Below are 11,385 nucleotides of genomic sequence, written 5' to 3' on the forward strand. Positions count from 1 at the left end.
AAAGTGAGATCTAGGATACGGGAACATGTTTGTAATATAAAACAGGGTGATCTGTCTATGACTCTTGTGCAGCATTTTAAAAACAAACAAGGACCTGCAATCTTTATTGTGGTCAATAATAGACTTTGTGAAAACTGATGTGAGAGGCGGCAACAGAGATGTTCTCTTATCTAAAAGAGAATTTTTTTGGATCCATAGACTGATCCCGGCAAGCTGTTGACACCTCACTAACCACAGAAGCTGCCTTGGACATGCCCCCTTACGTCGTTGCGTCAAGGTTTTTCACTGATGGAGTGAAGTGTTGCTAAAAAATGGGATGGACTGCTCCGTTTGAGGTCTGTGTAAGCAGTGTGGGCTTTGAGCCCAGGAGAAGGAGGCAGCTCCCTTGTGACCGGCACAAAGATTTCACCCCAGTATCGTAGGTGAGATTTTGTTGTCCTTCCACCATACAGATTTGGTATTATGACGGATATGGACATTTGGATTACACATAGCTAAGAGGAGTGGCAACAGACTGAGTTTAATGAAGTTTCATGGAGGTAATATAATCCATACAGCACATTAACTCACACAGTGCACAGAGGTTGTCAGTACTACTGCAGCAGTAGCAGGTGCTGCAAGACGGTTTTATGGCATTTTACATACAGTACATACAAATGTAGTGTTTGTATGATTACAGAAGACCTGAATTCTAGCTTTTATTATTGGAAAGTAAATTTCATTAGCAATCCCCATACATATTTAAACATTAACACATGGTTTACGAACACACGTAACATCAGAGAAATATAATTTAAATCAAACTGATTTTGCTTTGGTTTACTATGCACAAAGCTGTCTACAACTTTGCATGAAAAATAGTTCAATAAATTGATACTGAAGTTATATAGACATTAAAATATGTATTGTATAAGTAAACAAGATTTTATAACTGAATATTATTTGGGAAAAATGTAATACAAACAATATTATTTGGGGTAATTTATTGAATTTCTAGCATTTCCTTTTTGTATTAAATTATTTTGCTTTTCTCATATCATGAATGTAAATACTAGGCTATCTGACATAAATGCAAAGATGAAGACAGACATACATATCCACACAGGTGTCAGTTGTACTTTAGGATTTCATAAATTATATGTACATGTCTCGTTCAGTTTGATGGATGACTTAACATACTATATTCTGTAATGAATAAGAGGTATCTAGCAGTGGATACATTAGTTATAGACAGAATATATTAGTGTCCAGTAGTGTCATTAATTTTCTTAAATCACTGTGCCCCTACAATTTCATCATTACATCAGTTTCTCATAATCCATTGTCCCTGAATTTAGTTTGTAAAATTTAATAACCTCTCTTATGTATGCTTGACTCAAGGCACAAGCTTTTATTTTTAGAACTCCAAAACGATTCTGACAACATTCTCCCTGTAGCAGTGGTTGAGAAATCTTTCTTCCTTGTGGCTTATCTGTTGGGTTTCCATGTTGTCACAAATACTAATAATTTACTTTTTAGGCCTTTGGTTCAAATGTTAACATTTGGAACACAAATATATATATTTTTTATATGGCAAAAGTAGGACAAATTTCTTTTACCATGATACTGTTTGTTTTTATAGATTTATAAGTTGTGTGATTTGGTTAATTATGATGGTTATAGACTGAAAAAGATTAACAGCACATTGAGTGGTGAATGACTAGGGCATATTCATCGAGGTCAATACTTATAGTAAGATTACTTTGCTGTGAAGACAGATAATTTCTTTTAAACAGTATAAAAATTATGTGCCTGTTAGTACAGCAATATTAAACAACTGTCATAAACAAGTTAAAATCATTATTTCTAGACATGTGCATTTCGTTTTGTTACGAATCGAAATTCGGACGAATTTGTCAAATTCGGTGCTTTGGATCGATTCGAATTTCCAAATTACCCTAGCAATGAAACTAAACTAATCCGAATGCATTTGTAACAAATAAATACAAATTAGTTCGGATTTATCTGTTACATTTGAATGACCATGGACTAATCACAATTACACTAGTATTGTACAATATATTAGGTTATATCAGTCTGCTAGCTCTGTGCAGGGCACATTATGTATCTGGTACCTGTGAGGTTGGTACTTAGGTGGGATGTGCTGTGTATTACACTACTATTATGTACTGTATATTAGATTATATACCTCTGCTAGCTCTGTGCATATTGTGTAGCTGGTACCTGTGAGGTTGGTACTTATGTTGATTCAGATGGGTCACACCTAATATACAGTACATAATACTATTATAATAAACAGCACATCCCACCTAACACATACCAAACTTCCAAATTTACAAATAAAATCCGAACCGAATATATCCGAATACATCAGAATTTATTAGAATCTGAATGAATCTGAAACAAATACATTCAAATGTATCCGAATTCGAATAGATCCGAAAACAAAATTTGAAAAAATCCTAATTGGTCCAAAACTAACTGAAACAAATTTTTCCGCCTCACACAAGTCTAGTTATTTCCTCTCACCCAGGGGTCAAGTCCTACAAAAAAAGTGTAGGAACTCACCAAGATATCCACCCTCCCTCACAATTTTATTTATATATATATATATATATATATATATATATATATATATATATATATATATATATATATATATATATATACACACACACAGATACTGTATTTATAGGTATATAATCTATACACTTTGATTCATGAAAACAAATTAAATCCAATGAAGGGTTGAATGGTTGACTTTGCGCCTGAGAATCCTCATCTGTCACTGAAGGTGCAATAGTCCTATTTCTGCTGAGAGGAGCTAAGTAACCCCAGAGCAAGTCACACAGAAATGTAAGAACCATGTGTGATACAAGATAATAAAGATAATATTCATAACAGGGGTGAAAACACAGCAGGACCACTGACAGTCTTACATTTAGTGTATTGTAGGAAGTGTTACTGCCCATTACTAGAGGATCTCACTTTCCCTCTAACCAGACTGTGCTCCAGCTCCTCCTCCAGCAGCAGCAGTGGTTACTGAAGTGTTTATGTCCTCTGTCCAGAGGGAACTTAGTTCCTTCTGCAAAAATAGTGCAGGAACTCCATTCCCATGCGTTCCCGCCCGACTTGACCCCTGCTCTCACCCTTAAAGAATTTGTTTTTCATTTTTTATGTTTAGAACATATGACTTTACAGTTTTTTTCGTTTTTTGTTCCCATGCAAAGTGCATCTCATGGCTTTTTGCAGGGTTTTCAACTTAAAAAGCCATACAAGAAAATACAAATAAAAACTTCTAAAAATTAATTCATCTTTCCTTTAACAAATGGATTTGTGGCACAGGAGCACACCTTGCACTGTAATTGAAGCTGATTAAACACTGTTATTCAATCAGTAAGAATGCACTTTTCAGCACATATTCAAATGTTAATATTTAAAGGGATATGAAACTCAAATTCTTTCTTTCATGATTCAGATAGAGCATGCAATTTTAACCCCTTAAGGACAAGGCAATTTTTCAATTTCCTACCCTTAAGTACCAGGTTTATTTTTACATTTCTGCGGTGTTTGTGTTTAGCTGTAATTTTCCTCTTACTCATTTACTGTACCCACACATATTATATACCGTTTTTCTCGCCATTAAATGGACTTTCTAAAGATACCAATATTTTCATCATATCTTGTAATTTATTATAAAAAAATATAAAATATAATGAAAAATGTAAAAAAACACTTTTTCTAACTTTGACCCCCAAAATCTTTTACACATCTACAGCCACCAAAAAACACCAATGCTAAATAATTTCTAAATTTTGTCCTGAGTTTAGAAATACCCAATGTTTACATGTTCTATGCTTTTTTTGCAAGTTATAGGGCAATAAGTACAAGTAGCACTTTGCTATTTCCAAACCGTTTTTTTCTCTCAAAATTAGCGATAGTTACATTGGAACACTGATATCTGTCAGGAATCCCTGAATAACCCTTCACATGTGTATATTTTGTTTTAGCAAAAAAAGGGGGTTAAATAAACTAGCGCTTAAGAGTTAATATCCCTTGCCTTATTCTCCTACTATCTACTATCTACTAAAGTTGATGAAATATAGATATAAAATATTGAATAGAGACAAATATTATTAATTGTGTTGAAATAAAAGAATACATTCTATCTAAAATCTTTGAACAAAGGATACAAAAGAGCAGATAAATCCTTTTATTGGTGTATGAAACAAATGTATATCTGAATTTTAGAAATTTTATGAATTGATCGATATAGTGTTGCAACACTTAGGGATTGTGATTTATTTTATCTTGGTATTATCATGTTTTTATTTTGAAAATAAATTGTAGAAGAATTTTTCACTTATTCTGTCCAAGGTCCAGTTTTTTCTACATATTTAGCTAACGACTTCCATACACACCTTTATCCCTTTAGCAGATTAAGCGCCTAATCTCCATAACTTTTTCACTTTATATTTTGTTTTAGTAGACAACCCAAAGTATTGATCTATGCCCATTTTGGTATATTTCAAGCCACCATTTCACTGCCAAATGCGATCAAATAAAAAAAAAATGTTCACTTTTTCACAAACTTTTTCACAAACTTTAGGTTTCTCACTGAAATTATTTACAAACAGCTTGTGCAATTATGGCACAAATGGTTGTAAGTGCTTCGCTGAGAAATAGTTCTCTTCCCTCCCCCCACCCCACAGTTGTCCGCAATCTTTTAGCCAGTATTTTAGCATAGTGTAGTGTAGTAGACAACCCAAAGAATTGATCTAGGCCCATTTTGGTATATTTCATGCCACCATTTCACTGCCAAATGCAATCAAATAAAAAATAACTTTTTCAGAATTTTAGGTTTCTCACTGTAATTATTTACAAACAGTTAGTGCAATCATGGCACACATGTTGTAAATGCTTCTCTGGGATCCCCTTATTTCAGAAATAGCAGACATATATGGCTTTGGCGTTGCTTTTTGGTAATTAGAAAGCTGCTAAATGCTGCTGCGCACCACATGTGTATTATGCCCAGCAGTGAAGGGGTTAATTAGGGAGCTTGTAGGGTTAATTTTAGCTTTAGTGTAGAGATCAATCTCCCACCTGACATATCCCACCCCCTGATCACTCCCAAACAGTTCCCTTCCCTCCCCCAGTTGTCTGCCAGTACTAAAATAAAAGGGTATTTTTATATTTATTTATATAAATTATTCTGCCTTGTAGGATCCCTCCTTAGCCCCCAACCTCCCTGATCCCCCCCCCCAACAGCTCTCTAGGCCTCCCCCTCGACCTATTGGCCTCCATCTTAGGTACTGGCAGCTGTCTGCCAGTACCCATTTTCCTAACAAATTTGCCCTTTTTTAATAAAAAAATCGAATCCCCCTATTTTCTGTAGTGTAGCTCCCCCCTCAATACCCTCCCCCTCCCGGATTCCTTTACAAAACAATTTCCCACTCCCTTTCCCCTCTCCCTCCTTTGCTTACAAATTTTCGGTAAATGTGATTAACGTGCACGTGTGCGGGCACACTCCCGAGCCCCGCCCCAGCATCCTCACAGGATCACGGACAGGATCCGGATTCCACAACTGCCATGGGCCGCCCAACCCACCGCCCACCGCTGTCCAATGCAGAGTGGCCCTCTCTGCATTGGTAACTCTGCAAATCTATTTCTGCAGTGTCCAACTCGTGGGGCATGCAGAAATAGTGTAATCTCGCTATTTTGAGCGAGATCTCAGAAAAGAGAAGCCTAGGACTGCAGCGACGTACCCTACAGGGTACGACGATGGTCGTTAAGGGGTTAAGCAACTTTCTAATTTACTCCTATTATAAATTAATCAACCAAAAATGGGCAAGCTCTTAAGCTTACATTCTTTAATAATAGGAGTAAATTAGAAAGTTGCTTAAAATTGAATCTGAATCATGAAGAAAAAAAAATTGGTTTCATATTCCTTTAATGGTTAGTTGCATATTTGTTACAATCTCACACTTAATACACTATAAAATATAACCATTAGATGACAGTTTAGTCAACTACAAGATGATCCTACTATTTTTGAGCATTTTTTTTAGAGTGAAAAGTTCCTGGCCTCTCAATAGAGTGAGAGTGATGCTGCAGTTAGAGGGACAGTGACTGCTAGAGGACGTGTGAGAGGGACACAGCCTATGGCAGAGCTGTGTTTGTTAGTCAAAAGAAGAAGAATTAGAAGGGTGGAATATCTCATTGGCACTTTGCCACTGATAGGGTATGGGTGAAGGCCAGCTTGTGGCAGAGGGTGAGCTGGATAAGCAGGGGGACAAGATTAATCCAGCATTTCAGAAGAATTGTTTAGCAGGTGCAGGTGTAACAGAGGTAGATGGGTGGACCCTGGGGAACAATACCTACCTGGCATAAGATAGACACTTAAGTCCCAGAGCCCCAGGAATTCTTTGTCAAAGCTTTCTGCTTCACAGGCAAAGGGATGTGTAAACATCAGAAGGTTGTAGGTTGATTTGTTTGACCTACTAAAGTGTGACTTGAATACAATACATATTTGTTTATTTTTTGTTTTGCTAAGGCAGCTTTGTGTTTCAGAAGCTTTCTTTTAATGACACATTTATGTGCCCTCCATATAGTGCTGTGTAAAGAAGCTGGGTGGGTGTTCAGTTGGAAATATTCTACTAGGGATTTTTCTATTTCAGTGTTTACTATGGGGTGGTCTTGGAGACTGTCATCCATTCTCCACTGGAAAGGAACCAGTGGACTATAGGGCCACTCAATCCTGTATAGTACTGGAGCATGGTCAGACCATTTGTTAAGTAGAATCTGTATTTTCTCGGTGAGTGCTAGACCTATCGAGTCAGTCATGATGTAGCCTTTTTTGAGGGTGTGAGTAGAACGTGTAGTCTCTGGTAGTCAGGTAAAATGTATGCCAAGTATTGTGAAGGGTCAGAGATCTGAATTGGCTATTATGTTTTTTATATCCCTCTTGGGGATGGAGGTGGAGCCCCCCGAGGTGTCCAACACAGGATTTAAGGGGACATTGAAGTCTCCTCCAACTATGAGTAGGCCTTTATGGCATTCTAGAATTTTGTCTGTCATTTTACGCATGAATGCGTTTTGTAGTTTATTTGGGGAGTATGCATTAACTATAGTTATGGGGTATCCGTATAACAGACCAAATAGGATGAGTAAACTGCCTTCTGTGTCTCGTTCGGTTTGTATTAGTTGGAATGGAATATCATGCCTAATAAATATGCCCACACCGTTTTTCCTGGTTCTCCCAGAAGAGAAAAAGGCACTAGGATATTTACTGTGCATCCATTTGGGTTCTCTACCCTTTTTTTAAATGAGTTTCTTGTATTAGGAGTATTGCACATTTTTGTTTGTGCAAGTCATTGAGTATGTTAGATATTTTTTGTCGAATATGAAAGCCCTTCACATTAGCTGTGATTAGGCTAATGGGGTGATATTTAAGTGTATTCTGCATGTTTATATTCCTGGGGTATTTTAATATATATGAAGTGTGTAGATGAGTGAAGGGGAATATCTTTGAACGGGAGATTTGGTAGGGGTGGAGGGAAAGACAATGAGATTAGAGGTATAAGAGAGGGGAAGGGGATTGGACTGCTATATATATATATGTCTCTGTGCATTCCCAGGGAAGAGGTATACATTTCTAGGCCACCGGATTAACAAAACATAGTAACAAAACAAGTTACAGATCAAAACAATTTGTACAGAAAAATATATCACAAAAAGTACAATGTTATCAATTACAGGTTATCGTAAAACAGTGATATCTTAACTAGCTAACTGCTTCAGTAGGGGGAAGAGACCCTACATTGCCTATTAATCAAACAAACTATCGACTAGATTACGAGTTTTGCTGTATAAGTGAAAAAGCAGCGTTAAGGCTCTTTTTCACTACCGCTGGTATTACGAGTCTTGCAGGTTTAGCTGCACCGCACACTTTTTGGCCGTAACGCAACGTAATTACCACAGCTTTCAAAAAGTCCTTTTTCAATGGGACTTCCATAGTGCCGGTATTATGAGTCTGCCTGGGAGGCCAAAAAGTGAGCAGTACAGCCAATACCCGTCAAGATCCATACCGTAAACTGAAAGTCAGTAGTTATGAGTTTTGTGCTACAAAGCTGTAACATAAAACTCATAACTAAAGTGCTAAAAAGTACACTAACACCCATAAACTACCTATTAACCCCTAAACCGAGGCCCTCCCGCATCACAAACACTAAAATAAAATTATTAACCCCTAATCTGCCGCCCCTAACATCGCCGCCACCTACCTATATTTATTAACCCCTAATCTGCCACCCCCAACGTTGCCGCCACTATACTAAATTTATTAACCCCTAAACCTAACCCTAACCCTAACACCCCCTAAATTAAATATAATTAAAATAAATCTAAATAAAACCTACTATCATTACCTAAATAATTCATATTTAAAGCAAAATACCTGTAAAATAAACCCTAAGCTAGCTACAATATAACTAATAGTAGTTTAGGTTTTATTTTTATTTTACAGGCAAGTTTGTATTTATTTTAACTAGGTAGAATAGTTACTAAATAGTTATTAACTTTTTACTAACTACCTAGCTAAAATAAATAAAAATGTACCTGTAAAATAAAACCTTACCTGTCTTACACTAACACCTAACCTTACACTGCAATTAAATCAATTACCTAAATTAAATACAATTACCTAAATTACAAAAAAAAAACACTAAATTACACAAAATAAAAAAAGAAATTATCAGATATTTAAACTAATTGCACCTAATCTAATAGCCCTATCAAAATAAAAAAAGCCCCCCCAAAATAAAAAAAAAAAAACACTAGCCTAAACTAAACTACCAATAGCCCTTAAAAGGGCCTTTTATGGGGCATTGCCCCAAAGAAATCAGCTCTTTTACCTGTAATAAAAATACAAACAACCCCCAACAGTAAAACCCACCACCCACACAACCAATCCCCCAAATAAAATCCTAACTAAAAAACCTAAGCTCCCCATTGCCCTGAAAAGGGCATTTAGATGGGCACTGCCCTTTAAAGAGCATTTAGCTCTTTTTCAAGTGCCCAAACCCCTAATCTAAAAATAAAACCCATCCAATAAACCCTTAAAAAGCCTAACACTAACCTCCGAAGATCCACTTACAGTTTTTGAAGACCCAGCATCCATCCTCAAGAAGCGGCAGAAGTCCTCATCGAAGCCGCCAGAAGTCTTCATCCAAGCGGCCAAAGTCTTCATCCAAGCCCGCAGAAGTCTTCATCTTCAAGACATCCGGCGTGGAGCATCCTCTTCAATCGAAGTCTTCTTGCAGAATGAAGATTCCTTTAAGTGACGTCATCCAAGATGGCGTCCCTTGAATTCTGATTGGCTGATAGAATTCTATCAGCCAATCGGAATTAAAGGTGAAAAAATCCTGTTGGCTGATGCAATCAGCCAATAGGATTGAGCTTCAAATCTATTGGCTGATCCAATCAGAAAATAGGATTGAGCTTGCATTCTATTGGCTGATTGGAACAGCCAATAGATTGTAAGCTCAATCCTATTGGCTGATTGCATCAGCCAATCGGATTTTTTCACCTTTATTGAAGAGGATGCTCCACGCCGGATGTCTTGAAGATGGAGCCGCTCCGCACCAGATGGATGAAGATAGAAGATGCCGTCTGGATGAAGACTTCTGCGGGCTTTGATGAAGACTTCGGCGGCTTGGATGAAGACTACTGGCAGCTTTGATGAGGAATTCTGCCGCTTCTTGAGGATGGATGTTGGGTCTTCAAAAACTGTAAGTGGATCTTTGGGGGTTAGTGTTAGGCTTTTTTAAGGGTTTATTGGGTGGGTTTTATTTTTAGATTAGGGGTTTGGGCACTTGAAAAAGAGCTAAATGCCCTTTTAAGGGCAATGCCCGTCCAAATGCCCTTTTCAGGGCAATGGGCAGCTTAGGTATTTTTAGTTATGATTTTATTTGGGGGGTTGGTTGGTTGTGTGGGTGGTGGGTTTTACTGTTGGGGGGCTCTGAGGATTATCTCAATCAAGCACACAGGTTTTTCATTTTGATTTTTCTATTAACATTAGATTATAAAATATTTTATACATATTGGATTTCCTTCACTATACTCGCTTTTGAGGGTCTGACTTGCTATAAATTGTCACACTTATTATCATTTTTTCATTTTCATTTTTTCATTTTCATTTTTTCTTCATTTCATCATTTTTTTCATCCTCATTTTTCTACCATCACTTGCTTTACACATTCACGTTTTCATTTTTTTAAAAAAAAAATTTCATTCCACCATTTTTTCATTTTTTCATCATTTATGCACACGTTTGCAATTTATCTGCAGAAATTGTTGATCGGACAATGTCCTCGATTTATCAAAGGTCTTGCGGACCTGATCCGACAGTGCGGATCAGGTCCGCAAGACCTCGCTAAATGCAGAGAGCAATATGCTCTCCGCATTTAACATTGCGCTCACAAGAACTGCTGGTGCAACGCCGCCCCCTGCTGACTCACGGCCAATCGGCTGCCAGCAGGGAGGTGTCAATCAACCCGATCGTACTCGATCGGGTTGATTTCCGGCGATTCCTGTCCGCCTGCTCAGAGCAGGCGAACAGGGTTATGGAGCAGTGGTCTTTAGACCGTTGCTTCATAACTTGTGTTTTTGGCGAGTCTGAAGACTCGCCAGAAACACGGAGCTTGATAAATATGGGCCAATAACTTTGACCACTGGATTGATCATTAATATTTATTGGACTTTGACTGCACACCCTTTTGATCACTGCATTACTATTTCCCACAAATGTGATTTATTTTTATCCAAGGGTTCCCTTGAAGTAGGTCTTGTGCATATTAAGTTTACCTCTTCACTGTGTAGCACCTTACTATTATACGTATATCATTGTTTCATGGATCCATGAATAGCTTTTATTGTTATTAATATTTCTGTGCAATATTAGAACATTTACACAATATTTCTGTGCAATATCTATGTTCAATATTGGTTATCTGTAAAAACATAATTGTGGTAATAAACATTCATTGACACAACAGTCAGCCACTCTATCCGACATTTATATCCTTGGCCATTAGGCGCTGTACACACTCCATTTCAATTTCTGTTAATAAGTATAATGTAGGTGTCAGCGATGTGGGGGGCGGCAGATTAGATTTAGACCGCTGCTTCATAACTGCTGTTTCTGGATTTGCCCACATAAATCTTCTCTGGTGTCAAAAAGCAGAGCAATCATCATACAGAGATTTTACAGTAAATGCAGCTTTAGTGCAATGTTTGATATTAAGTTCGTTTGAGCTCCAATTATGGGGGCACAGGTCTCTTCTCAAACTTATATATACAGTATATATATATATATATATGTGTGTG

Source organism: Bombina bombina, chromosome 9 (genome assembly GCF_027579735.1).
Source record: "Bombina bombina isolate aBomBom1 chromosome 9, aBomBom1.pri, whole genome shotgun sequence".
Taxonomy (NCBI): Eukaryota; Metazoa; Chordata; class Amphibia; order Anura; family Bombinatoridae; genus Bombina; species Bombina bombina.